Source organism: Phacochoerus africanus, chromosome 8 (assembly GCF_016906955.1).
Source record: "Phacochoerus africanus isolate WHEZ1 chromosome 8, ROS_Pafr_v1, whole genome shotgun sequence".
In the NCBI taxonomy this organism is placed as follows: domain Eukaryota; kingdom Metazoa; phylum Chordata; class Mammalia; order Artiodactyla; family Suidae; genus Phacochoerus; species Phacochoerus africanus.
In genome coordinates, this window is record NC_062551.1 from 64,153,617 (window position 1) to 64,179,496 (window position 25,880).

The 25,880-nt window shown below is 59.9% G+C and overlaps 1 long non-coding RNA gene across 3 annotated transcripts; it reads left to right on the plus strand.

The window, feature by feature from the left end:
• The first annotated feature begins 7,125 nt into the window (after positions 1–7,125).
• Positions 7,126–20,897, plus strand: LOC125134191 (uncharacterized). Of its 3 annotated transcripts, none has more exons than XR_007136582.1 (5): positions 7,126–8,208; positions 8,961–9,083; positions 11,367–11,572; positions 12,152–12,242; positions 19,840–20,897. It is a non-coding gene; the product is annotated as an uncharacterized LOC125134191 (long non-coding RNA). The 3 variants fall into 3 exon arrangements; XR_007136581.1 differs by lacking the exon at positions 19,840–20,897 and adding an exon at positions 12,361–12,450; XR_007136583.1 differs by lacking the exon at positions 19,840–20,897 and adding an exon at positions 12,361–12,450 and having other exon boundaries at positions 11,460–11,572.
• The last annotated feature ends 4,983 nt before the right edge of the window (positions 20,898–25,880 follow it).

Genomic DNA, 25,880 nt, shown 5'->3' on the forward strand with positions numbered 1-25,880 from the left:
CGGCACCTGGAGGGGGAGTGTGGTGAGTGCACAGGTGGCCGTCCGCACCCCTGCCCTTGGGTCGCCCCCCCCCCTGCCTCAGAGAGGGCCCCCCCCCCACTAGACCCCAGGGTCAGGGCAGAGCCCCCTGAGGGAAGCCGGAGAACTTGCCATCAAGGGGCATCAGTGGGGCCTGCCCCGGAGGTGGTCTCTGCGGGCTCGGGGCACATCTTCCAGGCCAGGGCCCCAGCCCACGATCTGCTCTAGGCCTCAGCTCGCTCCTCAGGAGGCTGGGGCCGGGACCCTGCTCAGCAATCAACCCTCGGCGGACCTCAGAGCCCTGAGTATCCACGTGGGGAGGAGTCACTCCACTTGCTGCCCCTCCCAGCACGGAGCCCCTCGCAAAGATGGCCCCCCTTCCATGCATCCAGGTCACTCAGGCATCCCTCACCTTCTCAGCTCTCTGAGCCTGTTCCAGGACCCCCAGACCTCAGGGCCTCAGCCTCTCCCACTCCCACTCCTGGGCCTTGGGGTGGTGAGGGGCACCTGCCTGGCGCTTGGGTGTGGGTCCGGGGCCGTGCTGGCCCAGGTCAGAGGGGCAGTCCTTGGGGTCACTTCCAGGACCTGCCCTGCCACATGCTCCCCCCTCCCCAAGCCTTCTGACCTGAAGACCTGATCATTCGCGGTCCTTTCTCCCCTGGGTCCCAAAGTGCCTACAAACAAGCCCCCAGCCCCAATACAGGACTCACTCTGAGACGCACTCACGCAAGTGTGCTCACACACACGCATGTACCCACACATGCACACAGGTGCTCTTCCCTTGTGCGCCCGCGCTCACACTCGCCTGTGCTCGGGTCCGTGCCGGGTGCGCGGGGAAGGGAAAGGCTCGTGCCACCCGGCTTGCTGCGGGTGGGCGGTGAAGGGGCGGTGGGCGCGGCTCCAGCGGAGGGTCCGCAGGGCTGGGCTCCCAGAGGCGCCCGGGGGTCGTTTCCCGGGAGACCGTCAACATGCGGGCGGCCCGCAGCTCCGCGGCGCCCCCAGCGGCCAAGCGCGCCCAGCGCCGCGCCACCCCCCCCCCCGCGCCGCCCCGCCCGTCCCTCCCCCGCGTCGCTGACCCCGCCCCCTGCCCGCTGTCAGGGAGGAGCCGGGAGGGGCTCCGCAGCAGGACCCGGCTCTGGCAGCCTGAACCCGGAGTTTGTTGGCGTGCAGTAGGTACGGGGACTCTGGGAGCCCGAGGCGGTGGGGGGGGGGGGGGGGCGGCTCGCCGCTCCCACATCGTCACCACCATCACAGGTGAGGAAGGCGCTTCCGCAGGTGCGGGGGCCTGGGCCACTGCCATCCCCAGAACTCTGCCCTGGCCACTTTGGGGCCCCTTTCCACCCAGCCTGCGTCCCTCTTCCTGCAGGCTGCTTCCCAGGAAACCGGCCCCCATGTCACCCGGCTCCCCTGGGCTTCTGTGCGCCTTCCTACCGGCTGGGGGTGTCCCTCCCCACAGGTTACACGCAGCACCAGCAGGCAGACCAGACCCTTGTCTGCACACCCAGCCCTTTCCCTCTTTCTGATCAGAGGGCCTGTCCCCAGGAGGTGGCCCTAAGGGGCTGTGCCTGCTGGCCCAGGGTCCCCTTGCCTGTAGTTGAGAAAAGCCGGGTGATATTTTAGGAATGGTCCTTTCCTGCAGCAAGGAGGGTGGGTGCAGGGGAGCAGCAGAGGTGGGCGGGGCTGCTGCACTGGTGTCCCCCACCCCACACCTCGCAAGGTGGGTGAGTTGCAGGGCCCTGGAGAGGTGGTCCTGTGAGAGCCCCTCCCAATTCGAGAGGCCACAGGTCTCAGATGCCAGGCGAACCTGGTCCTCGTGGGGCTCAGGGAGCCAGGTGGCGTGCCTACTGGGGTCCTGGGTGCATGAGGCAGGATGGGCTGCTTCTCTGGCATCCCTCCAGGGTTCTGCCCCCGGGACGTGGCCCATCCACGGGCACAGGCAGCGTCTGGGGTCAAGGTCTGCTGAGTCAGGCAGGTGGGGCCGGTGGGGCCCAACCCCCTGGTCTGGCTCCTGGCCCCTTCTCTAGCTCCTTGACATTCACAAAGGCACAGCGCCGGAGCAGTGAACACAGCAGTGACAGCCTATTGAGAGATTTCCCATGGTTTTGACTGCTTTCATTTTATTACCCTAATTAGGCAAGAGCCGTAATGGAACGCGGCTGTCACAGGGGCTGTGGGAAGGGCCCGGGGCGCGCAGGCAGCAGGGCTGCCCGATGTTCGCCCTCTCATTAGCCTGATGGCCCCCCGCCCCCGACTCCCGCGTTCTGCTCTGGCACATGGTGCCTGTGGACCCTCGGGCGCTGGCCAGATGATCCCGGTGGTTTTCGTGTGCCGGCAGCTGTGATCGCAGCCACTACCAGGGAGCAGCACACCTGGATACAGGTAACCCCAGGGCACCTTTCAGGATGCAGGACCAGGAGCAGGTGTCCTGTGTGCCGGTGTGTGTCACTTTACCCCTGATGTGACCACTGGATTCAGAAGGAGGCCACTTCCTGTCCGGGGCTCCCGCCATCCTGACTCTGTCCAGGTGGAGGGGGTCCTGCACACCTGCCCTTTGCACTGTTTGCCTCCCCCACCCCCCGCCTTGACAGGCCAGGCCGTGACTTTGTGGGGAGTTTGTGGCTCACCGACAGCCTCAGGGGCACACGGGGTATCACTGGGTTGGAAGCACTAAGGCTCTGGCTGAACACGCTTAGGCAGATGCCCCCCTGAGCCAGGAGTCCAGTAAGAATCCAGCCAGAGCCCACAGCCCCCGAAGGTCATGGGTCGGGGGTCGTTACTGCTCGCAGTGAGGAAGTTCCGACACCCCAGGGGATGGGCCTCCTGCTTCCGTCCAGCCTGCCTGCTGCCCCTGTATGTGGGCAGACTGGGCCGGGTTTGGGGTGCCACCACTCCTCCCCTGCCGGGACTCCCTGAAATGGCCAGGATGACTACCCCGAGGGACACGGGCACCCATGTTGCAGTCCCACCAGGAGCAGGGGCTCCTTTTCCTGACACATTGTGGTCACAGCCCTGACTGGGGTGAAGGCCCGGTGGCTGGAGCGAGCTCTGGGCCATGACCGGCTCTCTAGGCCTGTTGGAGCTCATTCTGAGCTCCCTGAGCTGGTCCCCGGGGCTCCTCTGACAGGGACTGGCAGGCGTCAGACTGGGGACCATCCGTGCACCTGTCACCTTCCCCGAAGCAGTTGCCTTTACTCCCCCCACTCGCTCCCACCCCACCTGATCCCAGCACCGGACCCAGAAATTGGAGTGTGTGTGCCAGGCCTGGTCCCGCTCCTGCCACGGCCAGGCCCGCAGACCCCGCTGTGGCCCCAGAACTTGAAGCTCAAGGCTGCCCCTCCTCCACCCAGAAACCTGTGAGCTGCCTCCGCTGCCAGGCCTGGGGCAGGGCTCCAGGCTGGGGCCTTGGTGTGACCCTGGAGGCAAACTGGTCTGTACCCTGCACACGAGGCAGGGAGAGCCCACGCAGCCCCCCGCCTGTATCCCTGGAAGCTCCCCTGGGGACCCTCGTTTACTGGCCTCCCCTCCTCCCCAGGCACCCACCGGGAAGGCAGGCTCCCTTCATCACCACGAGCCTCAGTTAGAAGGGCCACAGCCCATGGCTGCACCCGACACCCCGAAAGGTGATGCTGGGCTCTCGGCCCTGCTCTCCTCCCTCCTCAGGAGCCAGGAGCGGCTCTGGTTGTTTCTCTGGGCTCAGCAGCCCCCTAGCATGCTGTGCTCCCCGGGTGTGTGGCCCCACTGCCAGGGCTCAGGGCACCCCCACCGCTCTCTGCGGCCCCCCCACTCCCCAGCCCTGGAGGCTCACCTGTGGAACAGCGGCCGAACACCAGCACACTGGCAGGGACACTGGCGGGATCCAGGGGACGGGGCTGAGTGGGGGCCTGGTCGTCATCAGATGAAGTTTCAGTCTCTCATCCCTGCCGGCAGGTGGGCAGGAATTGCAGGCCCGGAGCCGGGGAGGGGGAGACCTCTCCTCCTCATAGCCCCTCCTCTCCCTCACCACCCCCAGGCCTGGACCCCTCCTTCGCTGGCCTCACCCTGAGCCTCCTGCAGGCCCGGCAGGCCACGAGCGGGCTCAGGGGCCACACCTGTCCCCAGCAGCCTTCCCTCATCAATAATGCAGCAGGGGAGGTGCGTCCCCACCTTCCCCTCACCCACCGCCCACCTGTCTTTTCATCTCAATTACAGTGGCTGTGGTTTGCCAAGGGCCACCTCTGCCTCAGAGGCACTGCTGTGGGTGACACTCCTGTTAGGAGCAGGTGTGAGATGTTTACGTCCTAGGCTGTTGGAGACGGCCCCTGTTTTTATCAGGGAGGCTTCTGGGGCTCCCCTAAACTAGCAGCTCCTGCCCATGTCACTTGCCCCCAACCCCGCCCATCTCCCAGCACCCTGGTCCTCCAGTCCAGCCCTCTGGCCCCCCCTTGTGCTCTCTCTGCCCAGTACCCTCTTCCTGCTCCAGGGCCTCTGCACTGCTGGCCCCCCTCCCCCCCGCCCCCACTTCCTCACTCACTTTCTGTGCTAACCCCCCCCACATACCCGTCCCTCTCTGCCCCATTGCCTACGTCACTGCCTGGCACTGTCCCCTTGTTTGTTGTTGGCTTTTCTTGCTGGAATGTTGGCTGCAGGAGGGCAGGATTGGACCACCACTGCCCAGCAGGCACCTGCCAGGTGGGAAGGAAGGAAGGAAAGGATGGAAGGAGGGAGGGGAGGAAGGAAGCGGGGAGGCCGGCCCTGCTCCCCGAAAGGAAGCTGCCTTGAGTCATGGATCGCCCCAAATTTAGCGCCTTAGGCAGGTACCAGCTGCCGTGGCTGAGAGCAGATTTTGGGGAGCCAGCTCCTTAAAAGCAGAAAGTGCAAGAAGTTCACTTTTCCTCAAAGTGGCCGAACTTTCTCCGTTGCCTTTTCCTTCTCCTGAAACTTTGCAGCCATCAGGGGATGCGGAGATTAATGGGCCGGTCCTGCTGGCCCGTTTGTGTACACAGCCTATATTGCTATGAACTAACGAAGTTTATCAACCAGGCACAGAATCATTAATCACCCAGAAAAATAACACAGCGAAATGACTTTTCAAAGTGTCGCTGGCCTAATTATCATCTTGCCCATTACACTAAATACCGCCATTTATATCCGCGATGCTTAAGTATGCAAACAGTAATTAACGTGGTAATGAACTGGGGGCCCCAGAGCCTCCCCTCCCCGAGCTAATTTGCATGTTAATTATCATTAGCGACCAGGGAAACAAGTTATAAACAGCCTAATTAGCAGCCGGATCATTTTTACAAGAAATTGCCGTGCACTCTGACACGTGAGCCAGCGTTAGATTAATAAAGTTCCGAGGACCTGCCCCTCCCGGGCGGAGGTGGGGGGTGCCTGGGTGGGAGTGGGCTCTGTGATTTGACGTTGCAGCTGGAGGGATCCTCAGGCTGGCCCTGGCCCTGTCCAGGGCCTGAGCGCCCCTGCTCAGGCTGTGGTCTCTGGATGGGCAGGAGGCTCTGACCGCGGCCCAGGCTTGCGGTTCGTGTTAGAGAGTGTACGGCTCTGATACGTGTGACCATGGTAAGGCCGTCTTTATTCAAGGCTACTGCAGCAGGGGAGAGAGGTCAGACTCTGGAAGCCGCAGGACAAGGGGATCACAGCCCAGGAACGGGGTGGGGTAAGGGGCTGGGACACTAGGAACAGACATCAAGGGGAGGGAAGACTTGCTGAGGGCAGGCTGGGGGCTGGGGGGGAGGAGGAATTTGACCCAGTATTGACGTGATCAGCCATCAGGCTGGGGGCATTCTCCCCTGACAGACTCAGCAGGATTCCCGCCCCCACCCCGGGCTCACCAGGCTGGAGGCAGGGCCCAGGGGTGGAGCATGGTGGGGGGTTGGGCTCCAGGCAGGGTCTGAGGCTCTGCCAAGAGGAGACTCTTCGTCAACCCAAGGTCCGGGGAGTTCCTGTTGTGGCTCAGTGGGTGAAGAACCTGACACCCTGACTAGAATCTGTGAGGACACAGATTCAATCCCCGGCCTCTCTCAGTGGGTTAAGGATCCGGTGTTGCTCTGAGCTGTGGTGTAGGTTGCAGACATGGCTTGGATCCTGCATTGCTGTGGCTGTGGCGTAGGCCAGCGGCTGTAGCTCTGATTGGACCCCTAGCCTGAGAACTTCCATATGCCTGAGGCAGGAAGAAAGAACAGTAGGCCCATTTCTCCAGGTTTGCACCTGCTTCCTGTCCCTGACCCCTGCAGAAGAGCGGGACGTGGTGTCTGTGGAGCCCCCCGCTCCCTCTGACTGCACTGCTTTACAGGGTTTCCTGCCCACAGCCTTGGCACCTGCCTCTCCTGCCTCCCAAAGCTCCTGCCTGGTTGATGCTGGTAGGCTCGCTTGTGCCCCTCTGTTAGGGTCTGTAGAATACTCCTCCTCAGAGGGACCCCCCCCAGCCCCTCCAGACCCACCTGGTCACGTGTTTTACTCTCTCTCTCACTGGCTGAAAGGTCAGCTCACCAGGGTAGGAAGGGCCACACGGACCCCTGCCTTACCAGCGCCTGGCACAGCCTGGCCCGAGGCAGGACTCAGGGGGCCCTGGGGAGCTGGGGTCAAGCCTGGCTCTGAGTTACTCCAGAGCAGGAGTGGCCCCCTCACTGGTCAGAAGGTCTCTGTCTCAAATACTCAACTCTGCGGTCGGGGCACAGAAAGGGTCACTCAGACATCAGCAGATAGACTGGCCGGGTGCCCGTGAAACTGCGGTTATGGATATGCCAACGCCTCAATCTCATTATTTCCCTGTGGCCCACAATAGTACTCATTTCTTTCATATTTTCCAACTGTTAGAAAGTGTATAAACTGTTGTGAGCTCACAGGACCAGCCAGGGGCCAGACTGGGCATATCCTTTCATACTTTCCCACGTGAGCTTTAAAGTCTGATTGGTTCCAATAAGAAGCTGCATGCTATGCTTTAGAGGGATTTAAAAACAGTTTTTAGGGAAGTTTAGTTGATTTACAGTGTCCTGTCAGTTTAGGTGTACAGCAGAGTGATCCAGTCACACACACACAGATGTCTATTCTTTTTCAGATTCTTTCCCGCGATAGGTTATTACAAGACATCAAACACAGTTCCCTGTGCCGTACAGTAGTAGGTCCTTGTTGTTTATTTTAGGGGGATTTTGATCAAATGTATTGATTAGTTCGGGAAGGCTGGCCCATTTCTGAGCCACTCCGACCCACTTAATCATTTTCCCCGTTGCTTTTCACATGAGCAACCGCTTCCATCGTAGATTCCGAGGTGGCGTTTGCACGCAGGTTTCCTGGGTTTCTCCAGGTTAATTCTGGCCCTGGTCGCTTTGTTGGTGTTTCCCGTAGGTTAGAACCCCCTTGGGCCGATGCCGGGGGATGCTGCTGGCCCAGGATGGCGTCCCTGGAAGCTACTGGCTTTCCTTCCTCCGCTTAACACCTCCTACGTTGCTGTCCTGCCCGCGCGTCCGCTGAGCCGCTGTCCAGTGCTGACGAGCAGCTATGGTCTCCTCATCCGCCCCCAGCTGTGGGGTCAGTGATGACGCGATTGAGGTGTCGCCCTGGGCGCGCCCCGGACTCTGGGTTCCACACGTGCTGCTTGAGACACCCGCAGGCTCCACTCAGACCCTGCGGCCACACCAGCTCCTCCCCAGCCCGTGGAGGCGTGGGCTCCGACACCTCCCGGCCCCAGAGGGCATCTTGCTGGAGTGCATGGGCCATGCCCAGAGTCTGTAGCAGTGAACACCCCAGGGACCGGGAGCTGACACCCCTTCCCTGCACAAAGGCTGCTGTGAGGGCCCCATGGATCAGGCACATGGGAGCCTGTCCTGGGGACCCCTGGCCCACTTCTCTCACTCTGCTCCCCATGAGAACACAGCCCCAAAGCCTCCCTGTTGGGCTGTGCTTTCTGTGGGGCCCAGACCAAGGTGGTCCTAGAAGACGGGCCCTCAGGAGGGGGTTTTGGAGGCAGGTCTCCCACTGAGGGAGGGGCTCCCGGAGTCCGGCTGCTGGTGCGGAGTGGGGCAGTGACTTCCCCAGGCTGCAGCCACCACGTGGGGCCAAGGCTCTCTCGGGAGTGGAGGTGCAGGTGGAGGTGAGGTGCTGGGTGGCTGTGGCACTGACCGAGAAGCTTGGTGACATCCGTGAGGACCAGGGCGGCAGCCTTCTCTGTCCGGAGAGCCTTGGGGAGAGAAGAAGGTAGGCTTGGCAGCTGGTGGATGACAGGGAGGTGTGGGGGGGTGTGGGGTGGAGGGAGGGACGCCTTCTTAGCAAGTTCCCCTGAAGCTGGGGAGCAGGGTGGCACAGGTGTCTGGGTGCTCAGCCTCTGGGGTCTGTGGCACAGGCAGGGTCGTGACCACAGAGGAACAGCACCCTGGGAGCAGGGCTGGGGACACGCGGCCCCAAGTCCTCTGGGCAGCAGAAGCAGACCGCCTCCAACTAGAGGAGCAAGGCTGCTCTCCCTGCCAACCAGGGACCATTTGGGGACCTCAGCTGAGGCAGCACCTCGTAGCATACCCCTCTCTCCCAGAGCCCTGCCCCCACAGTGCTGGGGAGGGCTCAGCACAGCCCTCCAGGGAGGCTCCTCCTGGAAGGAATCCCAGGCCGTCCAGTGTGCAGGATGTGTGACCCCGTGAGCGTGGCCCCTGAAGCTGCTGGGCTGCAAGGGGGACCGCGAGGCTGGCCGGGGTGGCTCCATGGGAGCGTTCTCTCGTGACTTGGGATTCCACGTCCTAGAGGCTGTCGGGACTGCCCCTTGGAGCATGTGGGGCAGAGATGCCTGGACATGCTGTGGTCTTGGGGTGGGGGCTCTGGGAGGTGGAAGGAGTAGAGCCCAGAAAAGCCCCCAGGATGCTAGGGTCACAAAAGCAACCAGAAAAAGGGGGGGTGGTGGTGAGAGGGTCTTTAAGGAGAACTGTTCACTAAGTGTAATGGTGGGATCGTGTCCCCAGGATGTGTTGGAGTCCTACCTCCCCTGCCCCCCACGAACATGACTCGAATTGGAGATAAGAGGACATTGAAGACACGATCAGGTGCATGGTCCCCAGTCTCAGGGGACCGTCCTAGTGGAAAGGGTACGTTTGGACACAGACACGCCCAGGGAGGTGTCGTGGGAGCAGGGAGGGGAGGGATCAGGGCGGTGCGTTTACAAGCCACGGAACGGAACACCAAGGGGTGCCGGCAGCAGCAGATGCTGGGCTGGGCTGGGTTTTCCCTGGTCTCCAAAGGGAACCAGCCCTGCTGATGCCTGGCTCTCGCCCTCCCAGTCTCTAGACCGTGAGAAGGTAAATTCCTGTTTGGGCCCCTGGACCCTGGGGTGCTAAGGTTCCAAGGATGGGGGTTGAGGGATGGGAGGCATTGGTGCTGTCTCTGGAGGTGGGGCTGGGGTGGCGCTGCGGCTGAAGAACCCCAGAGCTGGGAAGGAGGGCCTGTCGGCTCGCAGGGGAAGCTTCTGCCTCCACTGGGTTCCCTGTGCGCCTGTCGAGGGGGCTGGTCCTCTGGAGAGAGACCCCCGTACCCTTTGTGCCGAGTGTGTCCAAGGTTCTCCACATCCACAGAATTTCCCGGGGACACCCCAGGGCGCTGGTCCTCCCTGGACTGGAACCAGCAGTAAAGCCCCCTCGCCCACCTCCTCTGCTGGGTCCCCTGGGCTGTGCCGGCCCCGCCTGGTCAGCCTGGCTGTGGGGGGGCGGGGCGCTGTAGTCTGCTACACGTGCCCTCCCATTCTGGGGGGACCAGGGTGACAGTACAGACCCACATGGGACAGGCCACCCTCCATGGTGCCAGCCTCCCTCGGGGACGCAGGAGTGGGGTGGCTGAGCAGCACAGGGGGACACTGCCACCCGACCTGGAGGGGGCTCATGAAAGGCGAGGATGCAACCCCTACCCCTGTGCCCTGGGGGCCTGGGTAGTGGCCCTCGTAAGGGTCACACGGGCCTGAGCATGGTCACCTGCGGTCTGGCCTGATGCCTCCCTGGGAATCCAAAGCCTCAGTCTTGGGCCTCAGGCCTCACCCTGATCTGGGACTTGTCCCTGGTCCCAGGAGTGAGACCCCTGGGTCCTGATGCCGGTGTATGGGGGAGGCACTGGGGGAGCACGTGGGACCCCGGGGCCCTGGGCTGCATGCACGGCCCCAGGTCGCCCACCCTCTCCCCTCCGCCCCTCACCCTCCACAGGCATGCCTGGCTGGTTTCCTTTTCCAGAACACCCTTCCAGGCCCTGGCCTGCGTTCTCTGTGCCCCCTTGCCTGACAGCCTGGAGCCCCATCCAGCTCGGGGACGGCAGACTCAGTCCCTCCAGAGAGGAAACATGCCATCTCAGGGGCACGAGGCGGGTCTCACCCTCCCTTTGCTTCTTTCTGGACCCTCGACTGCCTCTCACCCAGCTCACGATCCTTTGGGACGCAGCTCCAGGTGCCAGGCCCCTGCCTCCAGGCAGCCCTCCCTGACTTCCCAGGCTCCGCCCTCCTGCAGCACCCGTGGCCCACTTCTCTGTGGGCACCATTTCTCCTCTGCTTTGTGAGGCGGGCCGTCCCCCTCCTCTGAGGGCCGCAGTGAACCCCAAGGGGCCGTGACCCCCTCTTGTGGTGCCTTTGGTCAAGGACGACCCAAGGCCAAAGACCTGCCCAGAGCCACCTGCCCACTGGGCGCAGATCTGCCCTCCTGCTGTCACAGGCTTCCGCTTCAGGAATTGTGACATGGTCTCCACTCTTGCAGCCTCCTGAGTTTCCTCTCCGACAAAGCTGCTGTCGCAGTGCTGTCATGGTCACTGGAGCATTTTGGCCTCAGTCAGCTTGGCCTCAGACATGCGCGGCATCTCGTAGGTCCCCCCGGCCCCCAGCCCTTTCGTGCTGAGCGTTTGTTTCTTCGTTCCTTCCTTCCTTTTCTTTTCCCTTTTAAAAGGCTTATGGAAGGAGAGTTGATTCCCAAGGCTGTGATCATGTCTGCTGTGCAAGCAAGAGATTCAGTTTTCCATACGCTCACATCCATTCGTTTTCAGATTCTTTTCCCACGTAGGTCATCACAGAATATTTAGTATGGAGTGGAGTTCTGTTTGTACAGCTACCCATGCGTCCCCTTCACAACAGTGTGTGCGTTTCTCGGTCACTTTCTCGGGGGATCAAGGCTGACGGCCTTTAGCGGAGGCCAAGAGCCAGAGGGCAGAGCTGACCCTCCCTGGAGCCGAAGTGGCACGACGGGGCCCCATGTCAGGGGGAAGGAGATGCTCTGACTGTGCGGGTCTGGGAAGGGTAGCTGTGAACAAGCGATACAGACTTCAAGAGGGATTATGTGAAAACAATGTAACGTGGTGGGGAAGATACAGGGTTAAAGACAACTAACTGTGCTTTCTTAATGCAGGACTTCTCAGAGCCTTGAACAGGCTGAAAGGGTGCGCTGGGACAAAGCCTCTCCCAGGTACCTTTGATCAAAAACCACCTCCCTGGCCCGCAGGACTTATTCACCAGCAGCCGAGCCCGTCTGGGAGACGTCGCAGGGTGTGGTTTTGGAACTGACTACCAGTACCTCGGGGATGTCACGGGTTTGGTCCAGACCCCCGCAGTAAGGTGACTATTGCGACAGAGCCAGTCACACACAGTTTTTGGTTTCCCAGTGTGTAGAGAAGTTATGCTTGTGCCACACTGTGTTTCTACTAAATATCCAACTGCACTATGCCTAAAAACCAATGTTCACACCTTAACCAAAAAGTGCTTTATTGCCGAAAAATGCCAAAAGCTGTCATAATAGTAACATCCTGCCATTCCCCCCCCCCCGCCCCACCCCCTCCTGGGGGCAAGATGAGGGGAGTCCGAGTTGGAAGAAGCGGGGTGAGAGGCTGGATGGCAGCTGCTCTGGCCCAGAAGATGCTGCTGTGTTTCCAGGGGACCAGTGACAGGTGCTCTGGTCACTTTGACTGCAGGAACAGCCCTGCCCGGCATCTTGGTGGCTCACAACAGCCATTTCTTGGCCACATGGCGTGGACACTTGCTTGACTGTGACTCTTTGGGCCTCTGCTGGTCTTGACCAACTCGATTCCAGGAGCCAGGCCAGCCTGGGGCTGAGCAGGGGCGGCTGGCTTCCCTAGGGGCACCGAGCAATGCTCGGATTTAAACCCAAGGTTTGACTGTGGGACCAACCCTTTTTAGGTCTGGAGTCCACCACGCCGTGGCTATAAAAAGCTCAGCCCTGCGGATCATGAGAGAGGTCAGCGGGCCATGGGCAAGCCACCATTCCCTGGTGAGTAGCCCCCACTGTCCCCTTGGGGAGCAGGAATCAGGCACGGAGATGACAGGCAGAATGACTCAGTTTGTTAAATGTGTTAAATTTAGAAATCTCCCTCTTCCTGGTGTTTTAGATACTTGCAGTATTTAAGAGACACTGGGATACCAGATCGTCCAACAGACTGGCCCTGTGCTTCTACTCGAAAATTTGTAATAATTATTCAGGTTTGTAATTTTCAGTTGAATGACGTCATTTTATCAAGTGTGAACAGCGTCGGCATTTTAAGAGAATTTATAGATTTTTTTATATGTATGTATGTATCTATCTATCTATCAAGTTTAACTCATTGGAATTGTAAGGGTTATTTAGCAAGTACTTGGGGAGTTTTGCTTTATCAGAAAATGGAAGTATTTTAAAAGGAAATATGATTTATTTCCTCATCAATGTCTAACATGTTTGCAGGTATTTCCCTCCTTTAAAAATTATTGTTGCTGGAGTTCCTGTCGTGGCTCGGTGGAAATGAATCTGACTAGTATCCATGAGGATGCAGGTTTGATCCTTGGCCTCACTCAGTGGGTTAAGGATCCAGTGTTGCCGTGAACTGTAGCTCCAATTCGACCCCTAGCCTGGGAGCCTCAATATACCATGGGAGTGGCCCTAAAAAGACACACACACACACACAAAATTATTGTTGCAATTTTAAAGTCAGGAAAAAAATAGTAATGTTTCTGTGCTTTACTCTGGATTTAAACCCCAGCTTAAGGATGAGCCGGATTTTAACTTTTTTTTTTTTTTTTGTCTTTTTAGGGCCGCACCTGCAGCATATGGAAGTTCCAAGGCTAGGGGTCAAATTGGAGCTGTTGCCGCTGGCCTACACCACAGCCACAGCAACGCCAGGTCCTTAACCCACTGAGCAAAGCCAGTGATCGAACCTGCAACCTCATGGTTCCTAGTCGGATTTGTTTCCACTGTGCCACGATGGGAAATCCCCTGGATTTTAACTTTATAAGGACAAGAGGCCTGGGCTGGAATGCCCGTGGCAGGGGGTAGGGGTAGGGATTAAGACAAAGAATCTTGGACAAAAAATTAAATGTCATGTGATAGAGAGAAAAAAAAAAAAAGGCAACCCAGCTGGACAAAAGCTCTTTCTGCATCTCAGTGCTTTAGAAGAATGGTGAGGAGCCCTATTTCTCTAAGTATCTATCTTTGACCCTTCTGTCCTCCCGTGAACCCCTCTGTATGTATCAGTCAGCTACAGCTGTGTAACAAGCCACTCAGCACTTAGAACAGTCAGTGCTGGTCATTTGTTTGTGTCTCTTTGGTTGGCAGTGGGTCAGGTAGAGGGACTCTGCAGGCCAGGCTGCATCTCCTGTGTGGTCCTGCACGGGGGCGGGGGGGGGTTGGCCAGGTCCTTGAGCCTTGTCCACACACTGTGTCCTCCACAGGGCAGTCTGAGCTTTTCTCATGGCAGAAGCAGGGTGAGGAGAGAGAGAGTTAGGGATAAAGCACAGGGCACCCAGGCAGCCTTGGACTTGCTTGTTGGCCCAGAAGCAAAGGGTTGGGGTGGGATGCCACCTCTGTGGGGCCCTGATGATGCCAGCTTGTTGCCACGGCAATGAGGGGAGGAGAAGGATTGGTCATGACTGCTCTGTGGACTGGGAGATGCTCTCAGTTTTTAAGGGACGGTCCTTGCTCTACTGGCAGCACGTCGTCACTGTTGTTTAGCGTTTCCTGTTTGTCTTTGTCTGCTGGGTTTCGTGGGGTCTGCGTGGACATCCTGACACAGCTGGAAACGTATTGACCCTCTCCCCCATTGAGCTCACACTGCACCTTTATGGCGCCCCTTCGGGCTGGAGCTACAATGTCTCCGGCTTCCCGCTGCAGCCACGTGGCTGCTGGCTGTGGCTCCCTCGGGTACCCCGTCTAGACCTCGGGAAGCTCTGCAGGTTTCCTTCTGAATAAACCAAGCACTCCATCAGTGGCCCTGATTCCATGATGCGAAACTTGAGGCCTGGAACTTCTAGAAACACTGAGATCCTGGCAGTGCCCAGCACACCTTCCGGGATCTCAGGTCTTAAAAATAGCATGGTATTATGGGATGCCGAGATGAAGGGGTCCTGGGAAGCCTTGCCTGGGCTGAGTCGGCTGGTCAGCAAAACCTGTCCCAGGGGCGTTGCTGCCCTCAAAGCCCCGTACAGCACCTTCTCATGGCTCTGGGGACGAGGCCCACACTCCTGTGAAGGCTGCATGCTCTCCCCTGCTGTGGCGGCTCTGACCTTGACCCCACAACGCAGGTGTCCCAGAATTGTCTGAGTGCTTTTTCTTCTCAGACTCAAGCAAAACCACCTCTGACCTTGTGTGGGCAGGTGTGTGGGGGGTGCAGTGTCGTGTGTTCCGGGTCCCTGCTCCGAGGTGCTCCAGAAGCTTCTGGGCCCCTCCAGGCTCAGCACTAGCCAAGTGCTCTAGGTGTGGGCTGGGGCCACATGTGCTGGGCCCATTTCTGACAGGCCTTTGGGTGCCCACTGGAGGCCTCACTGCGCAGGGCTTCTCATGCCCCCCATACCGGCACTGCAGAGACCCAGGCCCACCCACAGCCTTCCTTGGCCCTCCTTCCTGGGGTGTTGCAGAGGAGGGGTGCCACAGTGCTGCGTGCCACTGACCTGAGCCTCAGAGCTCCTCCACGTGCTCCCCTCTTCCTCACTTCTCCCGGATGCCCTGAGCTTCTAGAGCTCCAGGGACATAGGTGCTCTCTGCATGTGTGGGTAGGGGTGTGCGCCGGCCTGGGAGCTGTGTCTGCAGGTGAGTGTTGGTGCTGCATTTGTGTGTATGTGTGTGTGCACGTGCGTGCGCCTGCATGCTGCGTGTGTACCTGTGTGCACACCTGTGTGCATTTGAGCGTGTGTGAATTTGGGTGTGCTATGCATGAGTGCACACGTTTCCACGTGTGTGCATATTGTACCTGTGAGTGTGCTCATGTGTGTGTGAGGACGGGCCCCCAGGCTGGTAGTGAGAGGGGACACCTGCCTTAACCTCCGGGGCCTCTGTTTTCTCCTCGTACCCATGACCCTGAACTCACGGTGGTTGAGAGGCTCAGAGAACTCAACCTGTGGGGGCTTGAGGGAGGCACCCAGCTGGGAGTCTCTGGGAGGACCCGCCCACCTGCATCAGCTGTCCCTGGAGAGGGAAGCGCTCCCAACGGCTGGGGTGACTTGGTCCTCGAGCCTCAGTTCTCCACTTGGGCAGTGGATGGCCACTGCGATGCCTTCGGGGGCTCTCCCTGTCCACGGGGCATGGCCTCTGGGAAGAGGGGTCCCCATGGAGCAAAGTCTCGTCTCTGGATCGCTGTGTCTCCCCCGCCTCAGTTTCCTTCCAGATGAAACAGTCTAATGATGACCCTCGAGGTTGTGGGGGTCAGCTCCGCTCAGCGGGAAGGGTCTGCCCTCTGGGTCCTGTGGTGCAAGGTGTGATGGCCCCAAGGTGGCCATTCCCTCCTGTGGTCATTGCGCACAGGTGCCAGCAGAGGGGGGCCGAGCTCCACGCACAGCCGGGCCTTCCAGGCACGCGGCCTCGCCTCAGTGTGTGCGGGAGGGAGGGAGGGAAGGAGGAAAGAGGCACAAAGACGGGGTCGGGAGGGGGCTCTGCACTCTGCAGGGGCTCTGACGTGGTCTCTGCGCCGTCACCATGAATGGTGGCAGGGGTGGGGGAGAGGCTGCTGGCCCTGTGCCCTCCTGGCTAGGGCTGCCATCCGAGTGGCCACACTTGGCCCCAGAAGCTTGTCTGGAAGATGATTGCCAGGCAGACGTCCACCACCCCAACCCCCCTGGTGCTCCATGGAGTGGGGAGCGGGGCACACAGGGCAAGCAGGCAAGGGCTTGATCACGCCCACACAGCCTGCAGCTCTTCTGGGTCTCAGGCTGGAGACCAAGTGGGCACCGCCCCCCCATCCTCCTGCCCGGTGGGGGGAGCGTCCGGGGCTGGGAGGGGTTCTGACTATGAATACTGCACAGCCGGGCTTCTTGCATCGTCTCGTTCTGCTCACATGGGTCTCGGAGCCACAGGGCCAGGTGTGTCACATCCCGGGGTGGGCTGTGGCCTGCCTCACGTGCTCAGCGAGCGGCCACCTCTCCAGGCTGGGGACAAAGTGGACAGAGGCCTATAAATGGCCTCACTAGCCTGGGAGGAGGGCCCTCAGCCCGTCTGCCAAGAGGCTGGCACCCATTAGGGCAGAAGAGCCCATGTGACCGGCGGGGCTCAGAGGCTCAGAGACTGGGGTGGAACCTGCCTCCAGTTTGCGGGGGAGTGAGAGCTCCACCCCCCCAATAAGCCTGGACTGAAGCAAGCTGTCCTCACCGCTGGCCAGGATACCCTGCAATGAGCACCCGTGCCCCGTCCAGAGATGACAGGGGCCGGGGCTTTCGGAAATCGTGCCAACGGCCTTAAAGGTACTTGGAGCCAGCGATCCCGCTGCTGGGAATCCACGCGAGGGACACAGCGCGGGATAGCGCGGGGCGCTGTGAACCCAGAGACCCCGCAAGGGTCACTTATGATGCCCCCAAATGCCCAGGACCGGAGGAGCAGCTGAAAAATGGCTGTACAGTCATGACGGGGAATTGCCCTCACTTCACTAAGTTATCTTAAGAGGAAAAACCCCAGGGTTGCCCGTGTTTCTTACATGCGGTTGCTGTAACAAGTGACTCTAAATCTAGTGCCTGAAGACAACACAAATGTATTACCTTGGAATGTGGGGGGTCAGAGTCCTGCAGGAGTGGACGAACCGGGTTCCTTCTGGAGGCTCCAGGGAGTGTCTGCCTCCCGGCCTGTTGGGCTTCTGGGGGTGCCCGCGGTCCTTGGCTTGTGGCCCCTGTGCTCCATCCTCAGGCTGGCAGGGCAGCATCTCCCAGTCTCCCTGTCCTCTGACCTCTGCTCCCTCTCATGTCCCGTGGCTGACCCCCACCCTCCTGCCTCCCTCTCGTAAGAACCCGTGGGGTCACATTCAGCCCCTCCTGTTAATCCAGCATATTTGCAAACTCCTGCACTGGCGTGGAAAAGCAATGAGATCCTGTATAGCCCAGGGAACTGTATCTAGTCACTTGCGATGGAAGGGGATGGAGGATAAAGGGAGACAAAGAAGGCACGTAGGTACCACTGGGTGCCTTTGCTGTGCAGACAGAACATTGTAAATCACCTGTAATAAAAAAATTTGAAAAAAAATCCAGCATAACCCCATCTCAAGGTCCTTAACTTAATCCCAACTGTAAATTCCTCTTGCCAGGCTGAGGTTTAATCCACCTGTCAGCTTGGCTGGGCCGTGGGTGCCCAGACGTTCGGTCAGTGTAGGGTATGAGTCTGGGGGCAGCTGCGAGTGTGTGTCTGGAAGAGACAGTGTTTCAGTTGGCAGATCAGTCGGAGCAGGTGGACCCCCCAGATGTCGGGGGGTCAGCGCATCAGCTGAAGGTCTGAACCAAAAAAAGTCCTGTTCCTGCCGACCTTCGACCTGAGACTCTGAACCCAAGCATCGCTCCTCCTGGGTTTCACATCTGCTGGATTTTGGACCAGAATTTCTCCATCGGACTCCTGGGTCTTCAGCTGGCCGAGGTGTGGGGGCCTTGTCATCATGGACCCGGCAAATTTCTTACCAGTCCGTCTCTCTCCCTGTGCACATCCTGCTGGCCCAGTTTTCCTAGAAAACCCTACTTCCACGGGAGTTAACACAGCCGGTTTCTGGAGGACAGGACCATCCCAGGGACCATGGCTGAGCTGACCATGCGGCCAGGATGGTCATAACTGTGTCAGAATGTGCGGGAACCCGGCTGAGGGCGGTGAACGGAGGCCTGGCTGTGCTCCTCTCTGGACGCTGGGCTGTGCTTGACCGGCTCGCTTCTTTTGATGTTTCTGGGTTTTTCGGTCTTTCTGTTTTAATGGGAAAACTGGATGCAGGTGGAGCTTCCCGGCCGAGGGGGAGGCAAATGCCGGGACCTGGTGGGATGGTCTTGGGGGTGGGGCCGCCCTAGCAGCACCCATCTCCCTGTGAGCCCCCACTGAGCTCCCCAACTTGAGGATGCTCCCCAACAAGGTGGAGTGGCTTCGGGGCAGCAGGGGTCCAGCTTCTCCCTGATGCCCTAGCCTCTGGTCCTCACACACACGGCCTCCTGCTCCCTGAGCCGAGGCTGCCGCCAGGTGCCTGCTCACCAGCCGGAGGTTTAGAGCGTGGCCTGCCCCCCAAACCCTGTCCTTCCAGGGTTAGTGAGTTCGAGGAAAGGTTTTTCTTTTTTTTTTTTTAATCAAAATTCTAATAGCTTTTATTTATTTATTTTATTTTATTTTGTTTTGTTTTTTGTCTTTTTTTTTTTTTTTTTTTTTTTTTTTTTTGTTGTTGCTATTTCTTGGGCCGCTCCCGCGGCATATGGAGGTTCCCAGGCTAGGGGTTGAATGGGAGTTGTAGCCACTGGCCTACGCCAGAGCCACAACAACGCAGGATCCGAGCCGCGTCTGCAACCTACACCACAGTTCACGGCAATGCCGGATCGTTAACCCACTGAGCAAGGGCAGGGACCGAACCCGCAACCTCATGGTTCCTAGTCGGATTTGTTAACCACTGCGCCACGACGGGAACTCCTATTTATTTATTTTTAATAATTTTTTTATTTTCCCACTGTACACCAAGGGGGTCAGGTTATATCCTTACATGTATACATTACAATTACATTTTTTCCCCCCACCCTTTGTTCTGTTGCAACATGAGTATCTAGACAAAGTTCTCAATGCTATTCAGCAGGATCCCCTTGTAAATCTATTCTAAGTTGTGTCTGGAGGAAAGGTTTTTCTGATTCTCACTTTCCCAGCCGTCCGCACTGCCTGAAGTCAATCCTGTGTAGACTGGGCTTGTGGACGACCCCCTCTCAGGTGGGCTGGGCAGACGCTTGGTCCATGGTCAAGGAGCTGTGGTGGGCCCTTGGATTGGGGATGAAGGCCTTTCCTGGGGGAGCGAGGGTGGAGGCCCAAGGGCCAGAGCCTGAGCCGGACCGGCTGGCCGTGGCCCCCAGCTGGCCAGAAGGACAGTTTGAGCTCTGGGTGGTGGAGCTGGGGTCCCTGGCTGGAGCTCCACGAGGGCAGGTAAACTCCCCCAGGTAAGGCTGTCTGTGGGTGTCCCTCACCCTGTCCCCTGTGGGCCACGTGTGGGGTGTGGGGTGCCGCAGGGGACAGGCACACCCCTCCTCCAGAGGGACGTGGTCTCAGCCGTGGGTCCGACCCTGCCAGGCGTGGTTGCCGCACCTTCATGTTGGGAAAGCCCCGCTCCTGGACTGTCCCTTGCGTCCAGCCTGGCCAGGAGGTGCCAGGGCCCAGGCCTGGCCTCCAGATGTGACTGCGGGCTGTGGACTGACCCCACGGCCCACCCCGCCCGCCACAGCCTCGGGGATGTGCTGATCTCCCACCTCTTGTTCCCTCAGGGATGCCCACACTCACTCTGGTCATGCAGGATCTTGAAGGGTGACCTGTGGTACCTCCTGAAATGGATGAGGGGCTCTGCTTGCTGGCCCTGGAGAAAGGGGTGCCGGAGGGGTTGGGGCATGGGGCTGAGAATCCCGGCCTCACCGCTTCTCTCCATCCACAGCTCTGCAGTGTCTTCCAGAGCCTCCTGGGAGCAGCTCTCCAGTCTCGCTGTGGCTCATCCAGCTTCCTCGTCCTGAAGGCAGGGAGGGCCCTGCTCTGTCCCCCCTCCCAGGACCCCCGACGGACCTGGGGACATCGCACCTCGGCATCTGTGTGAAGGACCCAGGTGGCCCAAAGTGCCAGGACAATGGCTCTGGGGACTCTGTAAGGGACAAGCCTGCAGGACAGTGAGGACACCGAAGCCCTGGGCTGGGGGTCCCTCTAGGTCACCCTGGGGGTCACTGGAGCCTGAGCCCTGACCCTGCTTCTCCCCCTGCGGAGGGTGCGAGTGAAAGCTTCTGTACCGTTAGCTGGTCCTTCCCACCACACAGACCCGCTCAGGTCCCTGGGGACCAGAGGAGGCCCCCGGGCGGGGGTCCGGTCCCCGGGCTGGCACCGTCACAGGGGGTTGCTTTTAACAAGCAGCACGTGTGCGTCCCGGCTGGCTTCCTGTGCATTATGTACATGCCCAGGGCGCTGACATTTTCTGGCGACAGAAGAATTTGGCCCCTTTCCTCCTGTGCCTGCCATGGGGGTCCCCACCCTGGCGGCGAGGGTCTTGGCATCCGAGTTTGCCAGGCATGGCCCGGGAGGCGCGGGGCGGCCTGTGGGCGGTTCGTGTCCAGATCTGGGTGGAAAGCAGGGGTGGGGACGGTGGCAAGGGCGGAGAGGTGCCTGGCGGAGGGGCCATTAACCACCAGGTAACAGACTTGATTAATTTTGTGCCTGGAGGGTTTTTTTTCCCTTTTCCCAAAGAATCAGAGAAAACAAAATATTTTTCTAATTAAATAAATCTACGGTACACGCTAATGGAGGCCGTCTGTGGGTTTGTGCCAGGGCAGGGGGAGACGGGGAATAATGATTTTATTTTTTTCATTAAATAGAATTATAGGCAGTTACTCAAAGCAACGCTGAGCCTAATTGAAAGAAACCCATTTCTTCTTAATTTACTTTCACGGTTTTGGATGATAAAAGAGTGTGTTCGTTGGAAAATTAAATAAAAAACACACCACGAGGAAAGGGGTCTCTTTTGGTGCCTTATTGCTCTTTCCAGCTTGAAGGAACGGCCGGCAGGCTCAGGTGGGAAGAGGGCACTCAGGCCGCGGGATTCTGCCTGGGCTCTTGGGGTCGGAGGAGGTGCCACGGCATCGAGACTCCGAGACCACCAGGCTCCACAGGGTCCCGGCTCCCCTTGTGGGATGCCCGGCGCACACTGTCCACAAGGCGCCGACTGCCCAGTGTCCGCCCCGCGCCCTCTCCCTTCCCACTTGCGCGGGGTGCAGACCTCCCTCCCGGGGGACCCCCACTCCTCAGAATCCTCAAGAAGACGGATGGCCAGGAAGGATGGGCCATCAGGAGCCCATGTCAGTCTTGCCCCCAGGGTCTGGGCACACCTGGGTGTGTGTCATTTCAGCATCGTTCAGCTCCGCCTCCAGGGTCTGTGCTGACCAGGGGCGCTGCGTCTCTGCTCACGCATCAGCTCTCCTGCCTATGGCTCTGCTTCCTCCAGGAAGCCCTCCCTGGCCAGCCCCTCCCCTTGCTCAGGTGCTGTGCCCTGTTCTGGGTGCACCCCCTCCCCCACTGCCACAGGCAGTGAGTGAGGATGCAGCTCGTCGAGTATGTGCTGAGCTCCTACTGTGTACGGGGGAGTCCAAGGCCATGGTGGCCGAGGGCGTGACTCGGAGCTCTGTGCACGCCACGAGCATCCTGTATCTGTGCTGCCACACCGGCTGCTGTGGCTACTGAGCATTTTGGATGTAGCCAGTGTGACTCGGGAGCTGGATTTTAAATGGTCTTTATTTTAATTAGTTTTCATGTAATCACTACCAACGGCTAGTGGCTACTGCATCTCACGGTAGGTTTTGAAGCTCTGGCCACGTCCTCTTGCATTAGATGCAATCTTTGACACAGAGAGGCGGTCCTGGGTCTCTGTAACGCCCCCCTCCCCGCTCAGTTTTGGGGGCAAATAGCATTTCATGGGTGAGGGAAATATACAGTCAGACAAGCGTGAGGATATTTATTTTTAATTGGATTGTATTTTTTAAAACATAACACGAAGTTCAGAATGCACAACAGCCTCCAGTGGGAAGCAAGCCCCTCTCTCCATCTGCTCCTCTTTTGACCTCTCCAGTCACAAGGGAGGGGTGCAGGGGTCCGTGGAGGGCGGGGCACCTCCTGTGTTCCAGCCTTGGGGCTGCCAGTGACACCCCACCCCCTAAAACCTCCATCCTCACTCTGCCCCCCACCCCGACCCCCATCCCCCGCTGGGCTTTTCTAAGTCAGAACCAGGCTCTAGGTTCCTTGAAGTCAGGGCTGCTCAAGGATGCCCCAGACAGATGGATGGACAGACGGACGGATCGGGTATAGACCAAGGGCCTCATGGGAGTTTTGGTGGGAATTTCTGGCTGTGAGTCCTGGTTCTGCATGGCCTCTGAGCTGCTGAGACACAGAGCCCCCGGCCAGGACTGACCCGAGGTGTGGGGACCCAGGAGTGAAGAGCAGCCCCCAGGAGCCCTGCCTCCCCCTGCCTCCTCCCCCAGTCTCCCACCAGCCTCCTCCCTGCCTCTCCCCGGCCTCCCCCGCAGCCTCCCCCCAGCCTCTCTAGGCTATGTGTGCCCCCTCCAATCCCCCATCCTGGCTCCTGCCCCGAAGGCCTGGTCCCAGGGCTGGGAGCAGGTCAGGGCTAGCGGGGGCTGGGTCTCCTGCTGGGGTCTCCACCTGTCCACGCTGCTATGGCCCATCGGTGGCTTCTGGGTCACTCCCCTGGGGCCCCTTTGCTGGGATCTGTCTCTACTCACCGTTTCTGCTACTTTTGACATTACCTGCTTCCCAGGAAGGGCCCGGTGGCCGCAGCTAATGGATCCTGTCTGTGGGACCTTCCAGAACGGCTTCTCCCACTGGCTCCCCCCTTCCAGCCTGCACCCCTGGACCCCTGGGGACCCGAACCAGGCTGGTCCTGTCCCTGGAGCTCCCCAGGGAGGCAGTCCAGGGTCCTTGCTGCAGCCTTTGCCCTCACCTGGGCCGAGGGGGCCTGGGCTGGGCCTTCCCAGGTCTCCCCAGGCCCTCATGGAGGCTCTGTACACGTGGCTGCTGGGGCCACCCACTCTTATTAGGCCCCTGCTGTGTGCCCAGCTCTGTGCTGGACACTGAGTCCAGGGTGGGGGCAGGAACACGGCCTGGAGCAGAGCTGGGCTGGGGTCCAAGGTCCTGCTTCCTTCCGAGTGGAACCGGGGAGCTCTGGGTGTCCCCTCCACAGCTCGGGTTCCCACATCAAATTCCGACATCTGGTTTCGCCTGGCACTCCCGTTCCGAACGCACCCTGACGCGGGCCTGCTGGGTCTGAGCTCGCCACGTGGTGGTGGATTGGTGATGCCTGCCACGGCGTGGCTGTGGAGGTGGGCCTGAGCCACCATGTCTGTCCTCGGGATCCTGCCCCGCCCAGCCAGCCTTGGCCTCTTTGAGTTGGGAGGGTGGGTGCTGGGGGGCCGCCCCCGCCCTGGCACCGGTTGCCAGGATCTTTTCATCAACAGCATCGTCTTCCCAAGAGCAACCACTGAAGCCATGGGTGAAGCTGTGGGTCAGGTGTTGGGTGGGGTGGGGCAGGGCAGCAGGGCCCACCATGGGGAGAAGCATGAGCTGTGACCAGCAGAGGTGGGGCGGGCAGAGCGGGGAGTCATCAGGCTTGTGGGTCTCTGCAGCACGTGGCAGGTGTCCCGGCCACCTGAGCTGTGGTGCTGTGGCCGGGCCTCGAAGTTTCCCTGGGGGGCTCTCTGCCCCATTCCTCTGGCCAGATGTGCTGGGAGGATGGTGGATATCTGTGCCCCCCTTTCTGGACCCCACCTCCTCCCCAGCAGCCCTGCTGGACCCCGGCTCCAAGGGGTGGAGCGTGAGCCTCCTGCCTGCTGGGCGCCACCCCCAGGGAAGGGTGGGGAGGGCCCAGGGGACAGAGATGCTTCCCACAGGCCCCTCATAGGATGAGAGGCCTGGAGGGCTTGGGTGCGAGGTAGCCCCAGCCTCTTCCATGTGTCCTCCCTGGTGGCCTTAGTGCTCTGGGTGGAAGCTGATCCCGCAGAACCCTGCAGGGGCAATTATAGCATGAGGCCAACCGGCCAGCTGCAGAGGCTCGGGGGGTGTGATGGATGGGGCAGCCACCCTGCCCAGTGGTGACAAACGTCCCTGTCCCTTGCAGGCTCACTTCAGAACTCTCTAATACTCCTCGAAGGTAAAGTCCCATTTTTCCCCCTGTAATCACAGTATTAAACTTTAATGCCCGGTATTAATAAAACATACGCTCCCTAATAGAGCCAGCCGGGGCTGGGAGCTGGCGTGTGGAGAATGGGCCCTGGGTGACTGTCCCGAGTGCTCTCCCACAGCCAGATGCTGGGGACAGTGTCTCCTGGCCGCTCTCTCCCCTGCTGCACCAGGTCCCCCCAAAAAGGGTGTCTCCGAGTGGTCGGGCTGGGGGCCGTGACCTCCTGGGGACCAGGCAGGGCCCTCTGCCTCCAGTGGACTGTGGGGCAGGAAGGGCATCCTTGCCATGCGGGGTGTTTCATTTCTCCCAGCGGGGCTTTGCCTAACTTTCTCTGGAGTCATTTTGAGATGTAAGTGGGGAGCGCACGCCCCCCTTTCCAGGGATGCAGCAGGTGGTGGCAGGGGAGTTGAGTCACTTTATTGACTGACAGGTTCGGTGTTTGAGGCCCCCACATCGACCCCACGGCCCCTCCGTGGTCACTCACAGACGCGTGCCCCTGGCTGAGTGTCAGCTCCCACCGGGACAAGGGTTTGTTCCGTGGCCTGTTTGGTACCAAGGTGTCCACACTTTTGTGCTTTTTGTAATTGATTTTGCTCTTTACAGCAAACACCACATGGCCCCCTGGTGCTGGGACGCCACGTGGCCCGCGTGCGGCCTCGTGCAGGGTGATCGCGTGCAGACACGAGGGACCCAGACGCTGCAGGAATAGGCTCCGTAACCCTCCCTGCCCTCACGGGCATGTTCAGTCCCGCCCGAGGCCAGAGGACTGGGCAGGGGTTGAGGCCTTTCCCTCCACCACCCGGGGAGCCAGGAGGGGTCCGTGCCCTTGCCCTGCTGGTCCTGGGCAGAGAGCAAGGAGGGAGGGGGCCCTCGGGGTCTGCAGGCTGGTGGCGGGTCGGGGGGCTGAGCCCAGCTGCCCCCTGAGCCCAGGCTGTCAAGTTGAAGGCGTTTATGGAGGGGGAGGCCAGCCAGGAAGTGGGAGACGAAGAGGCTTTGCTGGGAGAGGCACCCGGCACAGGATGGGAAAGCTTCACGGAAAATCTGGATGTGGCTTTCCTGTCCCGGGAGAGAGGGCAGCGGGGAGGAGAATGCGGGCTTTGTGTGGCTGCCCCGCCCTGGCGGCACGTGGCTGCTGGCCTGCATTCCACCACCTGGAGCCTTCCAGAAGCTGACCAGAGCCAGGCCGGGTGGTTGGGGTATGAGGCCCCAGGGACCCTGGAGGCTCTGGGTTCCAAGATTGCGGGTTTGGAGACGGGGGGTGGGGGTGAGGAGTGGGGAGGGCTGAGGGGTTGATGGGTGAGGAGGGGGAGAGGCTGGAGTAGGATTGTGGGCGACCTTGGGCCAGGGAAGTCCAGGCAATTGGAATCAAGCTGGAGCCCCAAGACCCTGTGAGGTCACCTGGAAAAGATTCAGCCCCCCCCCCCGCCCCCGCCCAGGAGCTCCCACTGTGGCTCAGGGAACACGAACCCGACTAGTCTCCGTGAGGACATGGGTTCCATCCCTGGCCTTGCTCAGTGGGTTAAGGATCTGACATTGCTGTGAGCTGTGGTGTAGGTCCCACATGTAGCTGGAATCCTGAGTCACTGTGGCTGTGGTGCAGGCCAGCGGCTACAGCTCGAAGTCGACCCCTAGGCTGGGAACCTCCATAGGCTGTGGGTGCGGCCCTAAACAAACTAACTAACTAAAAGGGCCCCCAGGAAGGCTTCTGCTCCCAGGTCCCCCAAATCTTTCTGTAGGGCCCGAGACCCTGA